General features: G+C 46.9%; 1 protein-coding gene across 1 annotated transcript in view; it reads left to right on the top strand.

Annotated features, from left to right (window-relative positions):
• cd2ap (CD2-associated protein) overlaps positions 1-15828 on the top strand; it is a gene marked incomplete at its 3' end in the record, with an annotated part of 82544 nt that overhangs the window by 899 nt on the left and 65817 nt on the right. The window lies entirely within an intron of this gene.

Genomic DNA, 15828 nt, shown 5'->3' on the forward strand with positions numbered 1-15828 from the left:
TTCTGCAATGTTGTGAAACTGGTTCAGGTTACGACTCACTTATTCTTAAACTTGCAAAGTTCATACCTTTGTGTTTTCGGTCAGCCTTCTTCACAGAGAGACTGTTTTTCAGCCACTGATATGTTTGGACATGTCAGTGAAGTTGTGAGGCCCTTGTGTTCTCACAATAGTATCACAGTATGCAGCACATCTGCTCTGTGGTCTGTCTAATAGGCTGAGGCCCCTAGGTGTAGTTAACCTCATACTGTACCTAGTGTGAAGTCGTATCTATCTGTCCTTCTAGTCTGGCAGTGGTTGCTGCTATTTAGGCTAACTCATCGCACACACGCACACACACACACACACACACACACACACACACACACACACACACACACACACACACACACACACTCACAGGAAAGTACACACAGGAATGTACACACACACACTCTCTCTCCTATCATAAAGCCTCCCAGATCAGTGGGAAATAATGTAGTTATTAGTTTCCTTTGGAGATATGGTGTGTGTGTGTGTGTGTGTGTGTGTGTGTGTGTGTGTGTGTGTGTGTGTAGAGGGGACTGTGTTGGCGGGCAGGCCGCCTGCGTGGCCTTGAGTGTTTCCCCCTCTCCGGCAGCAGTACATCAGCCTGTCAGTGGGTTACGTAACCCGGCAGATTGAAACACCGCCTTCACCAGGAAGTGCTGGAGTGAAGGAGACAGTCATCTGGAGGTCTCTCTCTCCTCTCTAGCTTCCTCTAGTCAAGTCTCTGAGAGAATGTCCTCCATTGTGAACAGTGAAGTCTGTTTGCGTCCATTGGTAGTGTCAAGCGAGTGTGAGTGTGAGGGTAAATTGACATTGGGGTAGTATCCAGGTTAATAAGGACACTCTGTGACTGATCAGCAAGACTGGGCATGGCTGAGGTATGCACACACACACACACACACATATTCTTGAATAGGAATGAGATAACAAGCATCATAGCTTGATTGTCACAGTCTAATGAAACTACGGATTAAGTCTATTGAACAACATCCAATATCAGTCAATCGATAGGAGCATTAGCCTAAGCCTAGGTTAAGATGTCAATGTTTATTTAAGGCTATGTAGTGGGAGAGGAACATTGTCTGGATCACTAGTAGCACAATAAAGACGTGGACATAGATTTTTAGGCAGGCTAGACCAGAGACCTAAAATGCACCTCTTATGGGCTTACCGAGCATTGACCTGGAGACCCTGGGGGTGTTGCATAGTTTCATCCCTAATGTGTTTTCACAGTGCCTTTTTGGCTCTTGGCGGGGACAGCGGTTTTGTTTTTTTCCATGATCGCAGTGATTCTGGTGGACACCTTGGAATTGGAGGGGTTTGTGTAGGGTGGAAAACAACGCCTCTCTTTGTTGCAATTGAATTCTGAGCCCATGGCTTGGGCCTATGCCTGAAACTTCTAGAATTCTGATGTGGAGGAAGAACGCTGGAGTCTTCTAGAACTGCTGTGTAGAACCCCTGAGTCTTCTAGACCTCAGCTGGGTAGAACATCTGAGTCTTCTAGACCTCAGCTGGGTAGAACATCTGAGTCTTCCAGAACTCTGCGGGGTAGAACATCTGAGTCTTCCAGAACTCTGCGGGGTAGAACATCTGAGTCTTCTCGAACTCTGCCGGGTAGCACTCAGTGGACAGTTCTCTTACAAGGAGTGGTTTCTCAATCACTGCTGTGTGGCAGCTCAAACATTCTGCCTCGGGGGTGAACTGCCTTGTCCTTAGCAATCAATTGAATGAATGTGAAATTGCGTGTTGTGTCATGTCGCTGTCACTCGCCCTCAGTGTGCATCAGTGGCCCTGCTCTGTCCTGGATTACTCACCCCCCCAATTCCCTCATTGTTTGATTAACTGCATTATCCAGGCCCAGCCGGCCTGCATCCTCCTCTAACGCCATCCTCTTATAGGCTAGATTCCGAGAGTTATTGAGTGGAGTAGAGAGTGATAGGCCTAACTAACTAACTAACCCTAGTGGCAGGGGAGTTGATGGCCAGAGGCCTGTCTTCTGAAATGCTGTGTGTGTGGACCTCCAGGCTTTTGATCATGTGTGTGTGGACCTCCAGGCTTTTGATCATGTGTGTGTGGACCTCCAGGCTTTTGATCATCTCTCTCTGGCAACAACTATGTGAGGAATGTCTGCAGCCTCTCCCTGGGGTGGTGTTGTGCTACACTGTGACTGTCTGTGTTGCCAAAAGAGTGTGTGTGTGTGTATGTGCTCTAGGGCTGCCACGATTAGTCTCCTACTCGCGACGACGTCGATTACCAAAATCGTCGTCGACATATTTGGTAATCGACGTCATCGCATATTTTTTTGGAGCTGAAATAAGCGAAAGCAAAAAAAAAAAAAGTTCGCCTATCATCCATCCTCACTATGGCTTTTGCCACTTGATTGACGTACAGGTAAGCCAGTCTGAGATCTGATCTTTTCACCTTACACACGGTTCACCACGCATGCACAGTCAACAGCGCCAACTACAAAATACCGGCAAGACTAATTACCTAGTTAGCCTTCCAATTTCTACTATTTACTATATAATACTAAAGAAAGGGTATACAAATGAGTGGGGAAGCTGGACCAAGTAAGAATCCAATAACGTACAACTTCCATCCAGAATGGGAGGAGGACTTTTTTACATGATGTGATATTGGAAGTGCGTCTGTCTGATCTGCAAATCTACGATGGCTATTTCGAAGAAGGGAAATGTGGCAAAAGAGCGAAAACGTACGGCTGCAACGATAGCTTCTTATCGCGTCAGTCACATTCTTGTTAAACACAAGAAGTCATTCAAAGACGGCGAAATTGTGGAAAAAGCGTTTCTCGAGGCTGCAGATTGCCTTTTCGATGACAGATCCACAGTGGCTGATGACACCTTGCAAGCCTGCCTACACCTTGCAACCAGCTCCTACAGCCCTGACTACTAGAAACTAGCTATTTCTTTATACTAGGGATGCACCGAAATGAAAATTCTTGGCCGAGGCCGAAGCCGAATTTAAGGAAACACTTGGCCGAATACCGAATACCGAATGTGAACTAAATACATTTTGCTTTTTATTCATGCTTCTCAAAGAAAGAAATTGAGATTGAAAAAAAATAACTTTTATTGAACATTCCAGCAGACATCAGTCTATACCAACAAAGCACAATAAATAAAATAAATCAGTCAAATTAAATGGTTTTGTTTTCCCTGAATAGCTGCTGAAAGAAAATCTTTCATCAATGTAGGCCGAAGCTTTATTCATGACTTGTGTTAACAAGAATGATGTGCCATGATAATATTATTACAAAATACTTTGGAAGATTGCAAGTTAACTAATTAGGTGAACTCTCTTTAAAGAGATGCTACAGGATTTTGATAATTCTGTATGTTGTGGCTTAAGTATTGATGTCTGTATGGTTCAATGACATAGTGTTACGGCTGGGCCTTCACACACCCTCCCCCGCCCCCACAGCTCGAGCACAGCGTGCTCTCCGCCGCAGCTGAGGCTTGTCCCCGCTAATTAGATCTTCAGCCAAACCTGCACACCTGTCTCCACTCCCAATCAACCCTCTGTCTCCACTCCCAATCAACCCTCTGTCTACATCTACCCTGGACTTCCCTTCACTCATCGTCAGTTCTTCCCTAAGAATGACCTGGCAAGTATCATCAAAACACGGCCACTATTCGGTGGTAAACATTCGGTGTTTTCACACATTCGGCCGAATACCGAATGTGCTTTATTTTGCGATATTCGGCCGAATACATTCGGTGGCCGAATGTTCGGTGCATCCCTACTTTATACTAGCCTCTTCCCAGTGCCAGGTCTCCCACTAAGGTAGAGAAATGCATTTATTTCCTCCTTTCAAACTAGGGAACTACCTGTTTTGTATCTGGTTTACTTTTCTGTTTGTTGGATCAGTAGTTGGCTATGGTACTGCAGACTGGCTGTCAGTGTGTGAGTGAGAGAAAGTGTGTGTGTGTGTGTGTGTGTGTGTAAGAGAGAGAGGGGGGGAGAGAGAGAGGGGGAGAGAGAGGGGGGGGAGAGAGAGGGGGGGGAGAGAGAGAGGGGGAGAGAGAGAGGGGGGGGGAGAGAGAGAGGGGGAGAGAGAGAGGGGGGGGGAGAGAGAGAGGGGGAGAGAGAGAGAGGGGGGGGAGAGAGAGGGGGGGCGAGAGAGAGGGGGGGGAGAGAGAGAGGGGGGGGAGAGAGAGGGGGGGGGAGAGAGAGAGGGGGGGGAGAGAGAGGGGGGGGGAGAGAGAGGGGGGGGAGAGAGAGGGGGGGGAGAGAGGGGGGGAGAGAGAGGGGGGGAGAGAGAGAGGGGGGAGAGAGAGAGGGGGGAGAGAGAGGGGGGGGGGAGAGAGAGAGGGGGGGGGGAGAGAGAGGGGGGGGGAGAGAGAGAGGGGGGGCGGGGGGGGGGGGGGGAGAGAGAGGGGGGGGGGAGAGAGAGGGGGGGGGAGAGAGAGAGGGGGGGCGAGAGAGAGGGGGGGGAGAGAGAGGGGGGGCGAGAGAGAGGGGGGGGAGAGAGAGAGGGGGGGGAGAGAGAGAGGGGGGGGAGAGAGAGGGGGGGGAGAGAGAGAGGGGGGAGAGAGAGGGGGGGAGAGAGAGGGGAGAGAGAGGGGGGGGGAGAGAGAGGGGGGAGAGAGAGGGGGGAGAGAGAGGGGGGGAGAGAGAGGGGGGGAGAGGGGGAGAGAGAGAGGGAGGGAGAGAGAGTGCAAAACAAAGGGTATAGTGCATCTTCTCAGGCATCAAACACATTTTTAAAATGTAGTAGAGAGTGCAAACTGCTCAGTACTACATTTTAAAAATGTGTTTAATGCCTGAGAAGATGCACTATACCCTTTGTTTTGCACTATTACATTACATTACATGCAAGTGATGCCAGAAATAAATATGCTGCTGCTGCAAGCTGCAAAGTTCATTAAAATATCTATTTTTGAGTGAACAATCATTTTAATTGTCTTTATTTTTAGTTAGCACATGCCTACAACAACAACTAACAACTTCAAGCTAAATATAGAAGCTGATTTAGAAGATGATAGCTAAATAAGAGCGATTGAGTAATTGTGCGATAAGCTGTAATTTATGATCTGATTAGTCGACTAATCGTTAAAATAATCGGTGACTAATCAACTATGAAAGTAATCGTTTGTGGCAGCCCTAGTGTGCTCACACATGCTTGTGCGTGTGTGTGTGTACTAGGGCTGCACGATTTGGGGAAAATATCTAATTGCAATTTTTCTGACAGATATTGCGATTCAATTAGCGATTTTTTAAAAGTGACCCAATGGAAGTTTGGTGGTGAAAGAAGGTGCCTCCCGATTGAATATTGGGTTGCTGTGGGCAATGCAGCCTGATAATGTCATTTTGACCTTACTCTCTCACCTGAAAAGAAATCGTATGGCCATCTTTAAAAAACAGACAAAAACAGACATTTCCAGTGAGTGAGGGTTTGTTCCAATGCTTCAATCCACTGTACCGTAAATATATCATTATGATATTACCATAAAGCCCAATTCTAGCAGAATAAGAAATATTGCCTACTTTAAGTAAAATAATAAAGTGCATCCAGTTAGCTCTTTAGCTACCAAGTGCACAAGCAGACTAGCTCATCTAAGCACCTCTGAGCTAGCTAGTTCTTTGACACTATTCACACCATGGAACTATAATCAGACACTTTCTAGTCACAATAAGAACGACCAATTTGAACCAACTTTCTCTGTCAGAACACTCAGCAATTCTATTTGCTAACGTTTCAACTTGCTTACTTTCATCTGCAGACATCTCACTCGGCAGATGACATCTCACTCTGCAAAAACTCTTGCGTCACACGTACACTCGCGCAAAAAATAATAATTTCTCCAGCGCTGGCTCAGCGCGAAGCGAAGTGTGGAGATAGGTCTGGTTATGCGAGACTACTGGCGGACTAACGTTACCAACGAGCCCATGGGCTTGCCACTGTCGCCAGATTCGGGTTTGGTGCGTTTAAAAAACACAGATATTTTAGACTGCTTGTCAGATGTTTGGGGTCTACGTCCGTTATAATTCCTTTTTCTTGGGGGGGCGGGGGAAACACTGGTTTGGATGACTGACACACAAGAAAAAACATTGAATCTGTATCGAATCGTTTCCCAAATCGCAGGCTTTGTGATTTGCTAATTGCGTAATTTCAAATCGCAATTTCGATTTCAAATCGATAATCGTGCAGCCCTAGTGTGTACGCATGCATGCTTGTACGTGTGTGAGTGCACACAGGCGTGCTTGTACGAGCGTGTGTGTGTGTGTGCGTGCATACATGCACACGTGTGTGCGTGTATGCATGTACCGTCTCCCTTTTACTTATTACATAACCCAGGCCTAACCCTACCCATTATGCTGGCCAGCCCTATACATGCCATTGTGGCCATAAGCCCGCGCACCAGTACCTCTGGGGTATTACCAGTGCTGTGGAGTGCAGTGGCCTGCTCCTGGAATGCTCTCTCTTGGTGCAGTCAAAGCTTTTTTCCCCCTTCTCATTTCCTGCTTCAGATGAGAATAACAGAGTTGATGACCTTGTAGAACAGAACACTCTAGGCTTGACTTGCAGTTGTTGTTTATACTATAGTGAAGTTTCTTTTTCTTTTTTGTTGTTGTTGTTTTTTTTGTTTTTTGGTAGTACACTGTCTGACAGACTGTGCTTGTCCTAACCAAGGGGGATACGAACGCACATTGTGTTCTTTCCTGGGCTGATTCTGTCACTTTTTTGGGACGGGCTCCTTCAGCATCTCTTCACCTCAGCTATCACTTTCAACTAGTCGGGTTGTTGGTGATGAGACCCAGTTCCTAGGCCTTTCTGTGTGTGTGTGTGTGTGTGTGTGTGTGTGTGTGTGTGTGTGAGAGAGAGAGTGAATTTGCTTTGTGTGCATGTTTCTGTGTGTGTGTGAGTGTGAGTGTGAGAGTAAGTGTGTGTCGCCTGCCTGTCTCCTCCCCATAAGCCTGAGCGAGCGAGAGTTGGGGCTGATTACAGACTGGCGAGCGTGGTCTCTTAATGACACAGCCAGGCAGCAGAGATGGCCCTCGTTAGCTCTACCCAACATGAAAGCTTCCTCAGCTTTAACAGTCAGTCCCCCCCGTCTTCCTTAGACGCCATTTTACAAGCCTACCGCTACGAGATCGACTTTCCGTCGGAGAGAGCAGCGCCATCCAGGCTAGGCTACCCCTGAACCCCTGACCCCAAATCAACCCCTAGCTTGTGGTCTTTGCGGTCTCCTCTGTTGCTCAGTTTGTTAGAGCATGGCGCCGGCAACGCTTAGGTTAGCGGTTCGGTTCCCGCTGGGGAAAAACAACAACTGAACTCTGGGCCGACGGCCTTGGCAAACAGGTGGGACTTGAGGGCTGTTTTAAAGGCGTCCAGGGTAGGGATGTAGCGGATCACCGCAGGGAGAGAGTTCCAGAGGGTGGGGGCTGTCACACTGAAAGCTCTGTTCCCCGAAGGTTCGCAGGCTAGTGTGTGTGTGTGGGGGGGGGGGGTACGCACGCAGATTTGCGTACTAACTGTACGTGTGCGTATAACCCTAATCCTAACAGAGAGAGGAAGGAAACAACAACGTTGGTTAACAACCTCTGTAACAGTGCTGCAATCTAGAGAGGCGCTTGTGGTCGCACTGTACGCCAGTGACAAACGGCTGCTTAGCGAAGCCCGCTCATCGCAGCCTTCACCTCGGGCCCCCCCACCCCCCAAACCCCACCCCCGTCTCATCTCTGTCTGACTCACGCTGCACTTCAGCCAGTTGACACAACACTCGTTAGCGCCCGGGCCCCCTAATGGCCACGGTCAGAGTGGTTGGTCTCCGTCAGTGTTCATGTCTGTGGCCGTGTTTTTTGATTGTCCACTCTGGGGAAAAAGGCCTGAGAGACGGCTTTTAAGTGGTGGTGTATTGAGTGGACCTTCTCCCCCTGCTGCCAGTGAATACATAACATGTGTTTCACTACCGATCTTCCGCCGTAGATTGAAGACCCATCTCTTCAGGCTACATCTTCATCAACTCAACATCAACCTCCTGAAGACCTCCTCATCCCCACTAACCCCCTTTACAGTTACTCTACTACAAATAAATAATAATAAATATAACTCCCCTGGTCCTAGCATAGATTACTTTTTCTTACGATGACTGATGGATAGATGATTCAGTTACTTAAGTGTAAGAGTGTCGCTTTGGATCAAGGCTGTTAAATGCCTAAAATGTAAATGTAATGTTTGTTTGTTCTGTCATAGAACTAGAACTGCTGTGTTATCAGAATGGATTGTGACATCATGGTTTCTATGAAGGCATGAAGGCCATACCAGTGTAGACATGGTGTCCCATGTTGTAGGCCAGGGCAGCGTCAGACCAGCAGTCCCACTGACCTACATCCATAGTATCACATGAATGCACACACACACACACACACACACACACACACACACAACCTGCTTGCCAACCGAACCCCCTCCATAAACACACACAGACATGCACACATAGCGTTACACACACACACACACACACACACACACACAAAGTCATGCGGTCATGCTCACCAGTGACTGGTAAATAAGATCACTCCACTGTGTTGGTCTGATGCGTGCTTGTGTGTGTGTGTGTGTGTGTGTGTGTGTGTGTGTGTCAGCGCTTCATTGCTCTCTGCCAAGCAACAGTAGGTCCAGCCCTGGAGCTTTGGGAGTCAGTTAGTCAGTGGGACTGTGGACTGCCTTAGGGATGGGGGGGGGGGCATCCTGACTAGGCCTGGGTTGGAGTATGCCCCCCACCCCCAGCCACCCCACCACACCCTGGGCATGGGCCACTCTGCAGTACTCAATACTCATGACTGAGTGTTGCCAGCAGCAGGGGTCGTGTCCTAGTACACTATTGATTATTGTGTGTTGTAATCATCGTTTGTTTCGTAGTTGTTTTTGTTAAGTGTGTGTGTGTGTGTATGGAGGGGGTTGGGTTGGCAGGCAGGACGTGTGTGTATGTATGTGTGTGTGGAGGGGGTTGGGTTGGCAGGTATGTGTGTGTTGGCAGGCAGGTCGTCTGTGTGTGTGTGTGTGTGTGTGTGTGTGTGTGTGTGTGTGTGTGTGTGTGTGTGTGTAATCCTCTCCTCTGTTTTCCCTGCTGCCTAGGTTTTGTTCTTTTATTGACCTGTTTAATCACAGTGCCCTGTCTGTTCCAGGAGCACACCGCTCGGCTGTACCTATCCCACAGAGACCATATGCTTTGAATCCAGCCGAGTGTGAGTGTGAGTGTGTGTCTCTCTCTCTGTCTGCGTGTGTGTCTCTGTGTGTGTGTGTGTGTGTCTCTGTGTGTCTGTGCGTATGTGTACAATTGCGCAGTATGAGTTATGAGTTATCAGCAGTCATTATGAAACTAATCGGCCTGTGCCTGTTTTAGCAGGTAGGAATCAGGAATTTAGTGTCTGTGCTTTCCTGACAGTCCTTCGGCCGTGTCTTTCCCTCCCGAAAAAAACCTCCCGAAAAGAGAAACGTGGAAAGTTTCACCTACTCGCTCCCCGGGGTCAACACAACGTCTCAATAGCAGCATTTAGACTTCCCCGGGGGCTGGCAGTGGAGGCTAAAGTAGTTTTTTTCTCTCTCAGGCCTAGCAGGCTAGCAGCAGCGCTAACCACCTGTGTGCTGTAGAGTGTTCAGGCATTTCCTCTCAGGAGAAACCCAAAGAGGGCCTTTGTCTCCGTTTCAGCCGTGGTATTTCACAGATGACCATTACCCCGGGCCAGGAGGACAGGGAGCCGGGTTCTGAGTCAAACCTGGACAGTCCAAACACACAAAACGGCCGGATGATTGTGGTCTTCTGTGGCTCGGTTGGTAGAGTGTTGCGCTAACGACGCTTAGGTGGGGGTTGGTTTCCCGCTGGGATCATGTATACTGAAAAATGTACGCACTCACTGCAAGTCGTCACAAAAGCGTCAGCTAAATGGCAGATACTGTCTTACGGATGATTTTTACTGCCTCGCCTTTGCACACTCAAGAAGTGTGTGTGAGTGTGTCCGTGTGTGTATACAATAACGCATCTTTTGTCCGCCTGTGATAAATCTCCTTTCGCTGTTAGCGCCACTTATCACGGTTAGCTGGTTTTTGCATTGAGATTGCTCAGCAGGGCGTTAGCGGAGGCTAGCAGTCTGTCCACTCTTTGTTGTGTTGTGTTGTTTACTGTGGCAGACGGTATCTCATCCTGTAGTTACACGGACAGAAACTACGGATACTCTGGCCCCCGGCCATGGTGGTGGGGGTGGGGGTGGCCGTCCACGAATTGTGTTGTGGTGAGTGTAGCGTTTAGGCAGATTAGGTTAATTTCATTAGTGTGTGTGTGTGCCCCTGTATGTGTGTGTGCGCGGGTCTCTGTGTGTGTGTGTGTGTGTGTGTGTGTGTGTGTGTGCCCCTATGTGTGTGTGTATGAGTGTGTGAGTGAGCGTGTGTGTGTGTGTGTGTGTGTGTCTGCTTATCTGTGATGGGCACCGGGGGGGGTGGTGTGTGGCGCGCGGCCAGGAGGGTCATTAAGGAGAGAGCGCCTCCGCCTGAGAAGCTGTCAGCCAGTCCCAGGGAACCAGGCCTGAGGCAGAGCCTCTTTAGCTGATCGATTGTTTATTTAGGGTTAGGCTTTGTTCTATCAATTTTTTATTTATTTTATTTATTTTCTTTCAAATCACATCACAAATAGGCCTAGGCTATATTCAGTGCAGCGAATGGCAAAAACGGGCTTAAGGATTGATTGTCTTGACTGTGAAGTCTTAAGGTCCTCTCCTCTGACCTTCTCCTTGAAGTGTGCTTTCCTTCACTTCCCCTACGTAGAGATGAAAGGACGTCAGTTCCATTGCGATCGTTCCCTCTAGCAGGGTTCCTGCACTGGTCTTAAAAAGCCTTAAAGTCTAAAATCCAGCAATCCAATTTATAAGCCCTAGAAAGGTCCCACATTTCAGTTATTCGGTCTAAAGTGCGTGTCTAAAGGAGGTGCTAGGTCTTAAAAATTAGATCCTGCAAGGAAATCAGTCCGACCACATCTATTTACAGGGAAATTAATCAAGCTGGAACCAAAAAAAACAATTCGCATCTTTTTTTGTCTGTATGGCAGTGAAATCTCACTGTGATTTCATCACCTCGAGGATGGCAAAAAGCAATCATATGTTGTCACTTGTCGCGAATAGGTGGTGTATTCGCGAATTCTAAAAAGGTCTTAAATTTGACCTGTTGAAACTTGTAGGAACCCTGTCTAGGTTTAAAGGTCCATTGTGTAGTTTTTTCGTGTTGCTGGACATGAAAAACAGTGCCTATAGTATGCTAAATTTTCTAATAGAGCCAAACACATGCCTTGTAAACAAACTGAACGTAAAGGCCAGTATCCTACCCGATGCCAGGGGGTTATTCCATCAACATCGCTAAAGGACAATCCAGGCATATTTTGATAAATCTTCATCATGTCCATTTAGCACCATTTTATAGCTAAAACCGACGTACTGGACCTTTTTAACCGCTCCAAATTGGGCAGAACAGGGCAGAGACATGGACCGCAGCCACCCGAGTGTCTCCCTGGATCTCTGCCTGAGAAAAAGGTGCCCAGGGATGTGTTTTGGCAGTCTCTCTCCCATCCCCATCCAAGGCACTGGTCCCAGGCCAGCCTGTAGTCTGGCCTTCTTCAAAGTCTTTAATGGTCCAGGCAGGGTTTCCGTTACAAAAAATTGGTGCCGGTCAACGTGTCCGAAATGATGGACACCAACTGAATAACTGAGGGGGGGAAGACAGGTCTCAAATGTGGAACAATTATAACATTTAATACAGATAAAACATACACAAATATATATCATTGATATCCCTCAATAAGATCAAATTGTGTGTGGTATTGTCAACCTAATCTAATCAGTCCTAATCTTATGGTACCAGTAGCCCAGGTTGTCGATAGTAGCGCACGTGGAGATTGATGATGGCTGAATGTAGAGGAGGAAAGTTCAATGGAAACTCCCGGAGTATAATAGGTAGTCAGCGGGATGTTGTACTCTGAATCTCCCGACTCAGGGCTGGAACGGGCATGGCAGGCTCAAATAATGAACGGGGTGGAGATGGCTAGCGTCTTTTACTAGCCGCATCTCACGGCCCTCTGTACTCTAGCACATCCAAAACACGCAGAACAGTAACCTTGACTCCGGTCACTGCAATCGTTTTATTTAGACTAGATCTGGCAACCCTGCCGCTAGGCAGGCTATTACCGCTGTTTGTTCATCACATAGGCTCGTCTACACATTAATAAAACATCAATAAATAAATAGCCTATATAGGCCTATTTGTCTTCTTTTTTTATTTTTTTTTTTATTTTGTTTTTCAGATTTTTATCCCCTTTTCACCCAATTTGGTAGCCAATTTAACCCAACTTAGCATCCAATTATCCCCTGCCTATTGCGAAGGATCCACCGCCCGACCCCGTGGCCGGCAGTCCCAGAGGAGGCCGCCAGGCAGACTAGGCTGACTGGCTCCTCGAGCCCAGTACCGTTACTCCAGCACCAGACGGGGGCGGTGTTGCGCGACGGATCCTAGTCCAGAAATACTCCTATACCCGCCCTCGGAAGCGGCCGGCCAATATGCCGCTTCCCGTGTGCCTCGGCCATATTCTGGATCTGGCGAGCCGGGATACGAACCCCGGCCCCGGTGGGCAGCTTGCACTAGCGGCCAGTGCTTAGACCGCTACACCACCGCGGGGCCTATTTGTCTTTTTTAATGCTACAGCAAGCACAATAACAACCAAATTGTTCCGTCTGAAGCTACAATACTGGGACCGTTTATGACTGGGCTACAGGCAGTCAAATACTAGGCAAACGTGTAATAAACTTGGGTTTCATGCATTTCAAGTGGCATCTTTGTAATCATGACGACGTAATCATCCGTGATCAGACTTAGCTGAGGTGCTGCAGCTGAAGAGTATCAATTAGAGTGCAAAAAAGCAGCATTTGCACACTCAAATCTGCCCAAAATTATGATTAGGGATGTCCCGTTCCGATATTGATATCGCATATCGCCGCGATATTGGTCCTGAATGCTGGATCGCAGATCGCACCAGAAAAAAAATAGGCAGCGATCTGGGGCTCGCGATCCGGCGTGTCACTCACGTGATGACAACAGTAGTAGTCAGTGGTCACGGGCATGAGAGTTGGCTAGTAGCTACCTGTGTGTAATGAGTCTGACAATGTCATGATGCTAGCTGGTGAAATCAAATCATAAACCATTTGCTTACGTAATTTTTCGGTTGTTTACATAGTCTGAAACTACAGATGGTAAGCGTTCAAATGATGCGTCATACATTGAAATCGGAAAAAAAATCAAGACGACACGAGTATTTGAATGTTTGTTTGTATCAATGTTTTGCTCAAGAATGGTGACTGCTAAAAACGCTGCTAACAGCTAGCGGCTAACGTTTCGTTCTAAAACGAAAGTATGTTTACAAGCCAGGTATCACTTACCGGTAGCCTCTGGCAACAGTGAATCCAACCCACAGATTATAAGTATTTAGTGATCGTTAAACTGTTGTATATTATATCGAGTGGTACTTTAAAACTTCAAGTTGCCTGTTATGTGCAATATTTGTGCAATATGACAACCCATGTGTACATAAGGTTCAGATATAGGAAACAGTTAGGATATTTATAGCATAGTGTACAGCACAGTGTTTTATTGTATAGTATAGTAGTATAGTATAGTAGATAGTGTACATAGCCTTTATTTATGTCAACCAGCTCTTTTCTCTTTTTTGTTTTACCCTTGGCTCTCTTGTTTTTAGTCTTTTTTCCAAGCACCAGGGGAGCCCCCCCTCCTACATTTCGTTGTATGGTACCTGTACTGTATTAATGACAATAAAGACCATTCATTCATTCATTATGAAAAAAAAGAAAAGCAGATATTGTTGACACCCCTTTGATTCTGCGACTGGTTTCTGGTCTCACCAGCAGCGTCACTAGGCTAGGCCTACACTTTTAAAAAGGGTGCTATAATTGATTTGCCATTTGTAAGAGAAGATAAATAGAATAAAAACATGAAGGCACTAAAACTAGAAATCAGACAGTAACTCTTTTTTTTTTTTTACAATGCTGAATGCTGCAGTTTAAATTGTTTTAACTTTAAACCAGTTGGTCACTGAGTACTGCAGAGTACTGTTTTTGTTGCTTGAATAATGGCTGGCAGTCTTTAATAGCCAACTGTTGTTGTGGACTATATACTGGGGAAGTATTTATTATTATTCAGGAGTAAAACAATAAATACAAATATCGGATTGATATCGGTATCGCAGATACCTGAAGCCCAGGTATCGGTATCGGTAGTGAAAAAACGGGATCGGGACATCCCTAATTATGTTTATTGCGAGCTTTCGGTCTCAAGGCTCTCGGACCATTGTAAACAACATCTGTGTGACGCGTCACTTATCAATCAAACCAATCAACGGTCTGCACCGTCACATCGTAGCACGGATAGTACCTTTCGCTCCAAGTCAAGAAGGGTAGCTAAAATCAGTACTGCGGCCCGGTACGGGCCAGTTGGCAGTGGAGAAAGCAGAACAAAGTGGGGGCACAGGTTCTGGTACGGGACGGTAGTGGAGAAGCTCCAATAGAGGAGCAAAGCCACAGAGCCAGGCTGTCTGGACCGCTGCCCGGGGCTCAGTGTGGCTTGGTGCTAAACGGTGCCCTAGCTGGCATTAAAGCCCAGATGAAGGCTCTGCCAACTACCGCTGTGCGTGTAGTGTGTGTGTAGTGTGTGTGTGTAGTGTGTGTGTGTGTGTGTGTGTGTGTGTGCACGCGCGTGTTTGTGTGTCTGTATGTTTGTGTGTCTGCCCGCCTGCCTGTCCGAACCACAACACTTGTACTGTCTCACAGCAATGTCAGTGTTTGTGAGACTGTGTTTGTCACAGATTTGGGGATTTGTTTCCCTTTGGTTTGTCCCAGTAGTCTATACAGGGTGTTTAGGCTCTGTGATGAATCCAAGCCTTGCATCCCTCCTGGCTGAGTAATGTGTTTTTGAGCTAGGCTAGGCTAGGTTACATGGTAGTTGTATTTATAGAAGCTGCCAGGCCTGCTCTACCAGTAATGTGTGTTTGAGCTAGGCTAGGCTAGGCTACATGGTAGTCATATTTATAGAAGCGGCCAGGCCTGCTCTACTAGCCAGAGTGATGCTCCCTCCTCCACATTGCATGTCTGCTGATGTGGCCTGCACTGCTAGTAAGCATACAAATGTGTTAAGGCAAGGCAAGGCAAGTTTATTTGTATAGCACATTTCATACAACAGGGGCAATTCAAAGTGCTTTACATACATTATTTAAAATTACAGCAAGACTCCTCTTAAAAATTCCAATGAATAAAAGCAAATATAAGAAGTAAATAGATAAAACATTTACAAAGACAATAGTTAATGGAAAAAAGACATTGATAGAAGTGTTTGTGTTTAATCATAACTGGTGCAAAACATGAAGGTTTTTAGCTTAGATTTAAATATGTTAAGGGTTTGGGCCTGTTTGATTTCTTCAGGGAGTTTGTTCCAGGAGCATGCAGCAGCGTGACTGAAAGCTGCTGCACCGTGTTTTGTTTTTACTCTTGGAATTATTAGCTGATTTGTCTCAGCTGACCTTAGGGACCTTGCGGGAATATAGGGTGGGAGGAGATCTGATATGTATTTATGTAATTAGGAGGATTTTGAATTCAATTCTCTGAGAGACTCACTGGTAGCCAGTGCAGGGATCTCAGGATTGGTGTAATGTGTTCAAATGTCTTTGTTTTTGTTAGGACCCTAGCAGCTGCGTTTTGGATGAGCTGCAATGTACGAACAGCTCCTTTAGATAG

This window comes from Nansenia antarctica, assembly GCF_963989245.1.
Source record: "Nansenia antarctica genome assembly, chromosome: 1".
NCBI classification, from domain to species: Eukaryota; Metazoa; Chordata; class Actinopteri; order Argentiniformes; family Microstomatidae; genus Nansenia; species Nansenia antarctica.